This window comes from Ovis canadensis, chromosome 20, assembly GCF_042477335.2.
Source record: "Ovis canadensis isolate MfBH-ARS-UI-01 breed Bighorn chromosome 20, ARS-UI_OviCan_v2, whole genome shotgun sequence".
NCBI lineage: Eukaryota > Metazoa > Chordata > Mammalia > Artiodactyla > Bovidae > Ovis > Ovis canadensis.
The window spans coordinates 66,198,848-66,211,785 of NC_091264.1; the positions used below are offsets into that span (position 1 = coordinate 66,198,848).

At 50.4% G+C, this 12,938-nt stretch overlaps 1 long non-coding RNA gene across 2 annotated transcripts in view; it reads left to right on the forward strand.

Annotated features, from left to right (window-relative positions):
- The window catches only part of LOC138426063 (uncharacterized), a 45,598-nt gene that overhangs the window by 18,684 nt on the left and 13,976 nt on the right, over window positions 1–12,938 (forward strand). For both annotated transcript variants that reach the window (XR_011251495.1, XR_011251496.1), the window contains exon 2: window positions 12,298–12,445. This is a non-coding gene — a long non-coding RNA (uncharacterized lncRNA). The remainder of the gene's footprint in view (window positions 1–12,297; window positions 12,446–12,938) is intronic.

Below are 12,938 nucleotides of genomic sequence, written 5' to 3' on the forward strand. Positions count from 1 at the left end.
TTAAACAAATTTCTTTCTCTAACAGTTACAACAATTTATAGCCTCACCTGCTATGATGAAGAGGACCTACCTCATTACATGTTTCCTAGTTTTGATTATTTTAACAAGGGTGATAACTCGTGGTTGTTTTTACTGGAATTTTGAAACATATCTGAGGGTAAGCAACTTTACATGAATTATCTACTAGGTACAGTATTTTGTAAGGGAGATGTCATGATCTTTGCTTCACAGATGAGAAAACTGAAGCTCCAGGAAGGTGAAGGATCGTTCCCTCAGTCAGTCTAAAATGTATGGTTCAAACCTAAAAACTTACTATTATTACTATTTACTCTAAAGCTCTTATTTTAAACTACTGTTTTAGTTCATAGAAATGGATATATTTGGCTAAATACATAAATTGAAATATCTGCAGACTAGAAACAAATATAGTCAGAGCTGCCCAAAGAATGTCCCGAAGAACACAAGACTTCTCAGGTTCTCAGAGGGAAAAACAACTCAGTGTTTAAAACTTTGGGAAATGCTGGATAATGGGTCCCCTCTCGGAGACTCATAGTGAATGTCAGGATTTTTAAGGCTTTCAGAAGTCTTGAAGCAAAGAAACTGTTTAACTTTGTTTAACATTTCAGAGGAGTAGAGTTCCAAGGAACATGTTTGGGAAATGCAGCCAAACGTTGTACCTCGTATTTCTGCGTCGCGCTTCACCGAGTTGGCTATGACGTCTAGACGACGGTAAATGATATTGCTGGGAGTGGGTGTTTTATTCCCTGGCCCCTCCCCTTGATTTAATGAGAATGTTTCCAGAATTTCATCACTAAGTATTGTGCTGCCAATGAGTTTAAGGCAGATACCATCTTCCTTGCCTTTTTTCCAATGTAAAGACTCAGAGGCGGGTGTTGAGTGTGAGGGGTCATACAAAGGGGGTTTCCCAGTGTCTGTTCATCAGGGGGACAACGTGTCTGATGGACAGGGCTCCCTTCCCGGGGTTCCTGGAGTAATAAGACAGCTCCTGCCCGGGCATTTTCTGCCAGAGGCAGCACGTGGGTTTATCACCTTTTCCGTGGGCTGCAGAAGCAGGGGTGCGGGGTGGGGAGCGCCTGCCCCGCTCAGTCAGCACGTGTTTTCCGAGTGTGCCCCCCTAAGGGTCAGGCAGAGCTGGGCTCCCCATCTCTAAACGCAGCACGCAGCCCAGGGCTGGGGTGGGGCAAAGTGTAGGGAGGGGGACAGAGGCGGGGTGTGAAGAGCTGGCTTTGACGTGGGCTCCCTGCACGCCCCTGCCGAGGGGCCCGAAGCTGTGGGGGTCTCCCTCTCCTCCCCTCACACCCCCGGCTCTTTCCTCACCTTGGCTGCAGGCACTGGGACACAGCCGAGCAGCTGTTCCCTAGAGACCCCCAGGCCACCCAATCCTGGCTCAGGTGGGCAAGAGAATCGAGGATGGAATTGGGGTGGTTCTGGCCATTTAGGACACGAGGCTGCTTTTGGCTGGAAAGGACTCGGAGATAAGAGTCCTCAGGGTGCTGGCAAGTGGGTAACGGCATTTCAGCTCTGGAAACCGCCTTTTCACCCCTAATCTCCCCATCTTCCAGCTTATGGGGTGGGAAGCAACCCCAGTGTGCACAGTGGGTCTGGGTCACGGGTCTGGGCATGGAAAGCATCAGCTCACCAGCACTTTTATTAGCGACTCTCCCCGAGGCCGCACAGTCAGCCCTTCCAGCTCAACTTTCTGTCTGGACCCGCAGTGTCTTGCGGGGCCGCTTCGTCAGGACCCACGTCATCACCCGCGCCCCCTCCCCCTGGACCGTGGGGTGAGATGCCTGCCTGTCACACAGCCCTGATGCGGCGTTGTGGGCATGCGTCTTCCACCTTGGCTGTGATTAGGACAGTTCAGCTCAGTTGTGTCCGACTCTTTGCGACCCCATGGACTGCAGCACGCCAGGCCTCCCTGTCCATCACCAACTCCCAGAGCTTGCTCAAATTCATCTCCATTGAGTCGGTGATGCGATCCAACCATCTCATCCTCTGCCATCCTCTTCTCCTCCTGCCCTCAATCTTTTCCAGCATCAGGGTTTTTTTCCCAACGAGTCAGCTCTTTGCATCAGGTGGCCAAAGTATTGGAGTTTCAGCTTCAGCATCAGTCCTTCCAATGAATATTCAGTTTTCCAGAAACCCCATGTGGTCCTGATCTAAGGGGGTGACAGCTCCTCGGGTCTGTGACAAAGCTGGATGGCGTCTACCTTCCCTCTTGCTCTTTGTCCCAACCTGGGACCTGTGAAACTTTGGAGATTTGTATCTGAGTAAGTTGAAAGCTAGGTGAAGGAGGAAGGGCTGGTATGTAGGGATGAAGTATTAATTCTTAGTCTTCTTGGCTCTTTTTTTTGGTGAAATCAAAACATTTTCAAAGAGATGAGGACTGGAGAGTAAGAATTCTCCTGTGAGTGGAGAAACCTCGCTTCAGAGCTGATGGGAGAGCCCACGCGAAAGTGGTCCGTTCCCTGCATCAGCCTGGCTTCCCCATCCCTGGACCCAGGCTCACGGTGCAGAGCTGGAACGATGGTTGCAGTTTGTAAGGGCGAGTCTGATGAAGTGCTGATCACAGCACGTCCAGCTGGTGCCTAGAAACCAGGCAGGATGTACGTAGAGTGGGTTTGCTGCGGAGTCGACATGAATTCTCCTTTCCTCCCCGTCCTACCTGGGACTTCTTCTCGTTTCAAATGTTACCCAAAGTCTCTGCTTTGCAATGCCTAAGTTATAAAATGGCCTTTTGTCTTTACTTTGAGATAGGAAAATGTATGCTCAAGGAGGCGTGGCTGGCAGAGGCTGGTTCAGAGTCTGGGGGTGGAGGGGTCCCCCCAGCGCTGGGCTCAATGTGGCGGCTGCTCCTCCAGCGGCGGACCCCCGGTGGGGGTGAGGGTTAGATGGGATGGGCACCCCAGCTGGAGCGCTCCAGCTCTGTCCACCGTGTTTGGCCGCTGATGACACGACCGTGACGTTCGTCCAGCACGCTCTCCTGGCCTCGTTTTTGCTTCAGATTCCGCCGGGCAGCAGCGCCGCGCTTCAGCATTCTTGTTGTTCCCGTTTGATTTTGAGCGAACGCCAGCTCCTCAAGGCCCAGAACTGCCCTCAGTGCTTTGTGTTTAGCAGCTTGATGAAAGTTTGCGAAACTCCTTATGCTTAAAAGAATTCCCTTTGTCTGGGGACAAAGAAAAGAAAATCCAAACAAACAAAAAAGTATCAAAGGTTTCCTGCTTTTCTGGGTTATCACCATTTGAACCTGAAAATAAGATTTTCAAATACTTTCCGTTTTGAATGAAATTCCGAAGAATGGTCCTCTGGCCGAGGGCCTGCCCCTGGTGCCGGGGATGGGGCTCCAGGAGAACTCGCCTGCCCCCTGCCTGCATCCGAGCCTGGCGTGGCCGGGCAGGGGGCGGGGGTGCTGTCCTCCTTCTCTGAGGATGGGTCTCAGGTTTCCTGGCGTCGTTTCCCACGAGAGTCACTTAGCAGATGATAGTGATGAGGGGCCTCTGAGCTGAAACTGAGCTCCTACTCCCGGGGCGGAGGGGGGGTGCGGGTGGTGGGGGGCCACCTGGGCAGGGATCATCCAGGTCGCATCGACTGGGTTCCTGAAATGGAAGCATTTTATTTTCACAAGATCCTTTTCCCGTGCCCTTTCTTGGAGTGACGTCTTTCTCCAGGCCGCATTGTTATAGGCCAGGTTATCTGCAGGGCAGTGGGACCCCGGGTTGTTTGCATTTCCTAAAATTGTGCTTTGCCCTGAATGTGGCAGAGAGATTGTCCGAGCAGCATTGGAACGGGTCGGCCCGGGGCAGCTGCGCAGCTGCCCTTCTGCTTCTGCGGCTCCTGGGGCCTCACGGGTCCGTGTGTCCAGAGCCCTCGAGTCCGCAGCGAGAGCTCCTGGACTTCTGAAGCTCCCAGCCAGTTTTGTGGAGTTCAGAACCGCCTTGTTTTTCGAGATCATTTTCCCCCTGGCTTTCCAGGAGGAATCATTTTCCAGGCCCAGTGTATGCTGACTTGCAGAGATGCAGGCTGGTACCTCCAGATACAGCTCCAGATTCTGCGGTTCATGGGGAGGCGCCCTGTTGTTTTGCTGTTGAGAGAGAGGAAGAGTCCACCAGAGTTGCCTAATTTCCTGCTGTAAACACTCGCACTTTGAAGTTCATTTACATATGAAATTGAATCATGTGACCGCGTGTGTGGGGAAATTTTGGCCGAAACCCTTTTCCCTTTGATCTGCACGTGCTGTGGATCCGGTAAGTGCTGTCACTGCTGAGGGGACACGTCCTCCAGGGAGGGTGCAGTTTAAAATCCACTCAACTCAGCGAGCGGCTTTGCAAACGGGTCCTAAATCCGGTTCTGAAAAGGATAGTATAAAAGTTTGTTTAGTTTCTTTATCTTTAAAATAGGGAAATAATAATAAAAAAAAGAAAGAAAAAAAAAATAAAATAGGGAAAAGACACTAAGTAAATCCATAGAATTATTTTGTTACCACCATGAGAATAATTTAAGGCATGGTAATTCACAGCAATGTAACAATCGTTGCTAATATTTTTCGGTAATTTGTATGAGAATGAATGATCATTTGTTACATGAAACTATATCACTGAGCCGCTTGGAAGCAGGATTCTGTTTTACTATTTTTCATCTTTGTGATGCTGATGGATCTACATGTGAATATTTGCAGAACTTTCATATTTTCAACAAATGCATATTGAACCCTCATCACGGGCCAGGAAACTTTCTAAGTGCTGTCGAATCGGAGGTGAGCGGGCCGGACGTGTTGGCTGCCTGACTCACATGGAAAACACTTCGGGAAGTATAGGGGGTCACGGCAGAGACAGTGCTCTGGCCCGAATCACGCCTGGGTCTCAGCACCCAGGATCCTGTGGCTGTGTTTGGAGGTGGGGCCTTTACAGAGCTGGTTAAGTTAAAAGGAGGTCACTAGAGTCACACTGATCCCACAGGACCAGCATCCCTATGAAGAGTGAGGTCACAGACACACACAGAGGAGGACCACACGGGGTCACAGGGAGAAGGTGGCGTCTCCAAGCCCAGGAGAGAAGCCTCGGGAGGACCTAGGCCCTGGTAATGCCTTGATCTTGGATGTCCGGCCTCCAGACTGTGAGGGGTGAACGTGTGTGGCTTAAGCCGCCCTGCCTGTTCGTTGTCAGGGCTGGGCGAGCTGAACACACAGCCAGGAAGCTCCCTTGTGAGACAGAAAGGCTGACGGTGCTTCAGGACAATGGTCTCACGGCAGCTCCTCTCCTCTGGGCTGAACACAGTGTTGTCCCCCAGCAAGAGCCGAGGAAGGGCTCGGCCTGCCCGCAGGCCCGGGACAACGAGGGGGTGCCCCACTGCCGTCTCCCCAGCACTCTCTCAGCGTTGTTGCTGCAGAGCGTGCAAGGCCCAGAGGGAGTGCTGAGCGCTGGGGGCAGGGGGCTTCTCAGGAGGGTGGCTGTTCACGCATCTTTCTTCTCAGGAAGAAGCTGAGGGCCTGCTTTGGCCTCATTTTTGTCTCTGTTAAGTAGATAAATGTGGTTTGCATCACTCAGAACCTTGGGAATGTCTTACAGGATATTTCTGGAATGGGCCAAGTTCAGCACAGTCTGGAGCCAAAACATCCCCATTACTGAGTCAGTATGGTCCACATGTTTACGACCGTCTCCAGAATGGCCTGCACGTGCGTGAAACGGATGGTGCGGCTCAGCACATCCCTGGGAACCAAGGAAGAGCTCCCAGAAGCAGGGCTGGCTGGGGCTGCCTGCGGGCGTCTTCTCTGTTTTGGAGCCTGCAGCTGCGGAGAAGGCCCGCAGCTTATGAAGCTTTTCCTCTTCAAAGCACGCAGCCTCCGAAGCCAGGGTTGGAAGCCCCAAAGGCTGTGGGAAAGCCCCAGTGGCCTTTGGGGTTTTTGCCCTGGACTCTGCCCCCAGGACCAGCATCTCTGAAGCTTCTGAAGGGAGTCACCTATAGCAGAGTCCTCACACTGTGGTCTGTGGGCCCTGGGGTCTCTGGCACTCCTCCAGGGGTCTTTGAGGTCCTAATAATAACAACATATTCCTATAATAATTCTATTCCAGTAATCATTATTCCTAATAATAATCCTCTTCTTCGTTTCCCTCTCCCGCACCCGGGCAGTGGGGCTTTCCAGAGGCTCTGAGGCACGTGGAGAGGACACTGCCACTGGATGTGAGCTCTATCTCTGTGTTCCCTACAGCGTTCTTAATAAGGAGGGTCGAGTTGCACATGTGTGCGTTTTCCGAGATTAACAGCTTTAAATACCTCTGTGTCCCTACTAGTTATCTTTCATTATGCCTACTATAAGACTGTTTTCTCAAATCTTAAGTTCTCTTAGCTATCCTTAGACTTATTCATGTTATGAAATGGGTTTCCCCAGGTGGCTCAGAGGTAAGGAATTCACTTGCGATGGAGGAGACATGGGTTCAATCCCTGGGTTGGAAAGATTCCCTGGAGGAGGGCATGGCAACCCACTCCAGTGTTCTGGCCGGGAAAGTCCCAGGGACAGAGGAGCCTGGTGGGCTACTGTCCACGGGGTTGCAAAGAGCTGGACACAACTGAGTGACTGACTTTTGTAATTTCTGGTATTCAGCGTTTTACAACATGTCCTAAGGAAAAAGAAAGTAGAATTATTTATTTACAAATGAAGTGCTTCTGTACATAGAAAACCCAAAAGATTCAACATGAAACAGTTCAGTTCAGTTCAGTTCAGTCGCTCAGTCGTGTTCGACTCTTTGCGACCCCATGAATCACAGTTAGCAGGACTTTTAGTATAAAAATTTTAGTATAAAAATAAGGGGAAATTTTTATTTACAGCAACAAACATAATATACCTAAGGATAAGCAAATCGAGGTAAACTATATTTAAAAAGTAATAGTCTACCAAAGAACAGAATGTGAAACCAAAACGTAACGATGATCAATAAGGCAAATAATAGATGGGGTGGCGATTCCTCCACATCAGCACATACTTTTAATTCAGTTTTAAGCAAAATCTCATTAACTCTTTTTAACTAGACAAAACGTGTCTACCAGTTGTATGGAAAAGTGAAGGAGTGAGGTCTGACAAGGTACTTGTGATAATGAAAATTAGTGACCAGGACTCTGTGTACGTATTCTTAGAACTTCCTGTGAAGCTACAGTGTAGAATGACCATAAGATGGACAAACGCATTAATTCGATTATATACAAGTTAACAAGCTTCATCTTTGAAGGGAAAAAAACCCGAACAAAATTAAAAAATAATATTAATTATATTGTTGTTTAGTCACTAGGTCATGTCTTACTCTCTGTGACCCCTCGGACTGTAGCCCATGAGGCTCCTCTGTCCGTGAGATTTCCCAGCAAGAACACTGGAGTGGGTAGCCGTTTCCTTCTCCAAGGGATCTTCCTGACCCAGGGACCAAATCCCTTTCTCCTGCACCGCAGGCAGATTCTTTACCACTGAGCCATCTGGGGAGCCCGGTATTAATTTTAATAAGGTAAAATTCTATATGTTATTAAGAGAAAGAAAATCTTTTTTTCTCTCTTTTCTTTGTAAATTAACTTAATTGGAGGCTAATTACTTTACAGTATTGTAGTGGTTTTCGCCATACACGCACTTGAAGCAGCCATGGGTATACATGCGTCCCTCGTCCTGAGCTCCCCTCCCACCTCCTTCCCCATCCCGTCCCTCAGGGATATCCCAGGGCACCAGCCCTGAGCGCCCTGCCTCAAGCATCAGGGAACAAATTAAGTGAGTAAGCAGATCACTGAAGAGAAAAGCTATACATAAAAGAGTTTAATGTCACTAATGGACAACATAACATTTGGCAAAAAAAAAAAATAAATAAAAGTAATCTCAAGTGTCTTATGCAGAAACACAACAAAAAGTAAGCATGCTTTTTTTGACTAATTTCAGTGAATATTTCAACTTTATGGAAAAACATTGTATAATTTAAATTTTATAAATTTTATAACTCTGTCTAAAACTGTTACTCTTTTAGAATTGAGTTCAGTTCAGTTCAGTCACTCAGTCTTGTCCAACTCTTTGCAACCCCATGAACCACAGCACACCAGGCCTCCCTGTCCATCACCAACTCCTGGAGTTTACCCAAACCCATGTCCATTGAGTCGGTGATGCCATCCAGCCATCTCATCCTCTGTCGTCCCCTTCTCCTCCCGTCCTCAATCTTTCCCAGCATCAGGGTCTTTTCCAATGAGTCAGCTTTTTGCATCAGATGGCCAAAGTATTGGAGTTTCAGCTTCAACATCACTCCTTCCAATGAACGCCCAGGACTGATCTCCTATAGGATGGACTGGTTGGATCTCCTTGCAGTCCAAGGGACTCTCAAGAGTCTTTTCCAACACCACAGTTCAAAAGCATCGATTCTTCGGCACTCAGCTTTCTTTATAGTCCAACTCTCACATCCATACATGACCACAGGAAAAACCATAGCCTTGACTAGATGGACCTTTGTTGACAAAGTAATGTCTCTGCTTTTGAATATGCTATCTAGGTTGGTCATAACTTTCCTTCCAAGGAGTAAGCGTCTTTTAATTTCATGGCTACAATCACCATATGCGGTGATTTTGGAGCCCAGAAGAATAAAGTCAGCCATTGTTTCCACTGTTTCCCCATCTATTTGCCATGAAATGATGGGACCGGATGCCATGATCTTCGTTTTCTGAATGTTGAGCTTTAAGCCAACTTTTTTGCTCTCCTCTTTCACTTTCATCAAGAGGCTTTTTAGCTCCTCTTCACTTTCTGCCATAAGGGTGGTGTCATCTGCATATCTGAGGTTATTGCTATTTCTCCCAGCAGTCTTGATTCCAGCTTGTGCTTCTTCCAGCCCAGCGTTTCTCATGATGTACTCTGCATATAAGTTAAATAAGCAGGGTGACAGTATACAGCCTTGATGTACTCCTTTTCCTATTTGGAACCAGTCTGTTGTTCCATGTCCAGTTCTAACTGTTGCTTCCTGACCTGCTTACAGTTTTCTCTAAGAGGCAGGTCAGGTGGTCTGGGATTCCCATCTCTTTCAGTACTTCCTCTATAATAGAATGAAACTTACTTGTGGTGTATTTTGTCATATTTAAGGATAAGTCATTAGCTTTCAAATGGGAGAATAGAAGGCTTGCTTTCTCCATCCACAACTGTAGCATTTGGGTAGAAAGATGCTGTGAAGGATAAATGGGTGCTTCAGGGTATTCTCTTGCTCTTGAAAGGAGCCATCTAATCCGAGGAAACTGGATGAGCTGTAAGTAAAAATAGAAATATGATGAAAGCTATTTCCCCTCAGTGCTATAGATCAGTAATTTACCATCTGGTTTTTAATGCAATGGAAAAAAAATCAGATGACACTAAGGTGCCAGTTAAATTGTGACCATCAACTTTGGACTTCCCATTCAGAATTTAAAGGAAAAGGAATATAATATTGGAAACAATGAGTTCTTTTTAGACATTTCAGACATTAAATTTTCTTTTAAAAACAAAAAATTGCTTGTTACTACTTTTCAAATGAGAAATTAAAAAAAAAAAAAAAAGACCACAGGAGCATCTTACGGAGTGAGGGATGGGCTTGCTGGAGAAGGGCGCGCCGCACGCAGGGACGCATGGAGCCACGCACTGGCCTTGCTGGACGTCTGCTGGCTGGCCGGCCAGGGCAGGAGTGGCGGCTCGGCCGCTTCCCAGCACCACAGTCCCCCGCTGTGTTAGAGCTGTGGCTGCAAACAGGAAGATCTTGTCTGCAGACTTGTACCTGTAGCTTATGAAGGATGCTCGGCTTGCCTTTCCTGTATCCATCCGGGTCGATCAGTGATCCTGGGTAACAAGCACAGGTTGGGGGACGTAGTCCGGGTGATGAACCCCTTTCCTGAGCCTCGTGGTCTGTCCTGGAACAGCCGTGCTGACGTCTGCACTGCTGGTGTCTCACCACAAACGAGGACGGGTGGGGGCTGACCTGCCCAAGGGTCACGGCGTCTGCACTGCCGCACCCACAGGGAGGAGCCCGCCACTCCTTAAACGTCCAGAGGAAGAGTAGCCGCTTGAGCAGACTCCAGGGTCTCTGAGGCCCTGTTCTTCCTTCTTGTTTCTTTCTGCCCCTCACACTGGCCGCCTCACCTGTCTTACAGACTTCAGAGTTCGTCCTCTCCCTGCTCTGGTCTGATGCGGAGCTCCAGTGAAGCTCCGTTTCAGCGTCTGTAAGTTCCGGTTTGCTGCGCCCTGTGGCATAGGCTGGAGCCTGGGCCCCTCCGCTGGAAGCTTGGAGTCTTAGCTGCTGAACCACCAGGGAATGCTGCAATGCTGCCTTCTAGATTTGCCATTTGGTCTTTGGAAAACAAATCCTTGTATGGATAGTCTGTTTGGCGAAACACTCCCCATACTTCCTTTAGTGATTTAGATACGGTTGCCTTTAGTTAGATCGCCAGTTTAAAGCCGTAGTCCAGCCTGTGCGGGGGGTTTTCCAGGTGGCACGGTTGGTAAAGAAGACATACAGGAGACACGGGCTTGAGCCCTAAAGAATCTGCCTGCAATGCAGGAGACAGGGGGTCGATCCCTGGGTCGGGAAGATCCCCTGGGGAAGGAAACAGCAACCCACTCCAGTATTCTTGCCTGGGAAATCCCAAGGATGGAGGAGCCTGGTGGGCTACAGTCCATGGGGTCACACAGAGTCGGACACGACCGAGCACCTAAACAGCAGCACGCCTGAGTGGGGCCACAATTTCTTGCTTCTTTGCAGGCCTTGCAGCACTGTTTTGAAAACTGCATGTTTTAAACGCTGAACCTGGCGGCGCCATCAAGCTCTCCCTCCCACCCCGGGGCTGTCGCCGTCCTGCTCGTCGCTGCTTCTGCTGTTTGCTCACCGGCTTTTCTTACGTGGAACTGATTCTGTAAAGTCCGGGCTCTTTGTCACGCGTGGTCACTGAAGTCTCCCCTGTCATTTCCTCAGTGTCTGGAGCTGAGATCTTCCACGTTGCCGAGGTCCTCGTGCATGCGGGGAGAAGCCTGCGGCTCCCGGGGGGGCAGGATGGCCTGCTGCCTTAGCATCACTCCCTGGCCCAGAGCCTCCGGGTCAGCCAGAGGTGAGACTCTCTGGGTCAGCCAGGGAGGGGCACTCTGAGGTCTTCCCCGGGACGTGACAGCCTTGCACACCCGTGCAGCCTCCTGGAGCCCTGCAGACACGTCAGAGCTCCTCAGCGCCCTCTGTGGACATCTCTTCGCTCAGCCCTGGCTTTGCTCCACTTTCACCACGGTCTCAGGCAATCGTGACTTTGCACAACGGCCACTGATCCGTTTTCACAAGCGTCCTGGGGGAAAGGTTGTTCTCCTTTCATGTGAGTTGGGTCAGATACAGTGGGATCTCTCATAGAACCATCTAGAAGCCACTGGAACGCTCTGGGGAGGTTCCAGTCCGCTCTCTGCTTCTGAGGCCCCCAGGCTCCTGGTTTTCAAGGTTCCAAGCAGAAAGGGCAGAGCAGAGGGGACGCAGGCGTCAAGGCTCTAGCTGAAAGGAGGCCGTGTTTCCCGAAGGCAGGCTCGCAGGTTACCGCGGCCTTGGTGAACTGCCAGCTGTCAAGGAGCGTTGATGGCGACCATTCCTGCCAGTGCGGACGCTGCTTTTATGGAGGAGAGGATTTCTGGAGGTCTGTCCTTGCCATCACAGTGACGCCTACACTGTTTCCACAACAAACCCCCAAAACCAGCCTGCCAGCTCATCAGCCGGAGTTCTCTGTGCCGTGGAATGGCTGTGTCATGTGCTGTTGTGAAACCACTCGGGAGGATGAACCGTGTCTCCTGAGGTGGAGGGGCCTCATCATGCGTGAAATTGGAAACGTTGGGGGGGAATGCGTTCACTTTTCTGAAAGCACGACCACCCAAGTCCCCGTGTGTGTGTCTGTGTCTTCCTTTGTGCGGGGGACAGGTGTGTCAGGATGACACGGGGGTCAGCACTGGCTGCAGTGAGCCTGGGGCGTGTGGCGGTTGCTCAGCAGTCCGTCTTGCGTTCTTCAGAGATTGTGGGGGGCATGTCTCAGATTTGCCATTTCTGAAGATGTTATCTCAAGAAGTATTTGTGAGGACAAAACCATGCGTTATTCTACAGTCCTGAAGGGTTTTACATGTAAAGTTCTCTCCTTTTCTCTCCGCTTTCTATATCCACAACAGTACATTTCCGGGGTCATAGCGTAGATAAACTTCTCTTGTCCCTGTTCATGTACATAAAAGACTGTCTTGTTCAGAAATGTAAATGCTCTTTACTTTTGCACTGACTCTCCATGCTTGCTTTCTAGACTCGAGTGAGGAGCCATTCACTTGATGCTTCTGGCCAATTCCCAGCTCTGCTTCCGGCGACGCGGGGTTAACCCCGAGACGGTTGCCAGGGTTCCCAGAGCCGCTGCCGCCGGCCAGCCACTCGGAACCTTCGGGACCCCGTGAAAGGTGAGGGGCGTGTCCAGCAGGCGCAGCCCGTCTCGCGGAGCCTTGCAGGACGTCTGCTGTCCTGTCCCCAGCCCCCACGTGTCTGCTCCAGAATCTGTAGTCACCCAGGCCTCGGGCAGCCGCTCTTCACTCTGATTTATTTGGCCGCACTAGGTCTTGCCTGTGGCGCGTGGGGTCTGGCTCCCTGCTGCTGCTGCTGCTGCTGCTGCTGCACGAGGGACCAAGCCCAGGCCCTCTGCACTGGGGGCACAGTCTTAGCCACTGGACCACCAGGGAGGCCCCCGCTCTTCACTCTTGAGACGCCCCAAGTCCTCTCTGCCCACCCCCCAACGCAGGGGCCCCTCTCACCCGGTAACGTGTAGGTTCAAGAAGCCACTCAAGGGAAGGGGCTGGGGCCTGGGGCGGGCAGCCTGGTCATGGTAACACCAGGCTTTGGACCCACAGGGTGCAATCGGTCCCTCGAGCGGCGAGCAAGGCCGTGGACGGGTGGCCG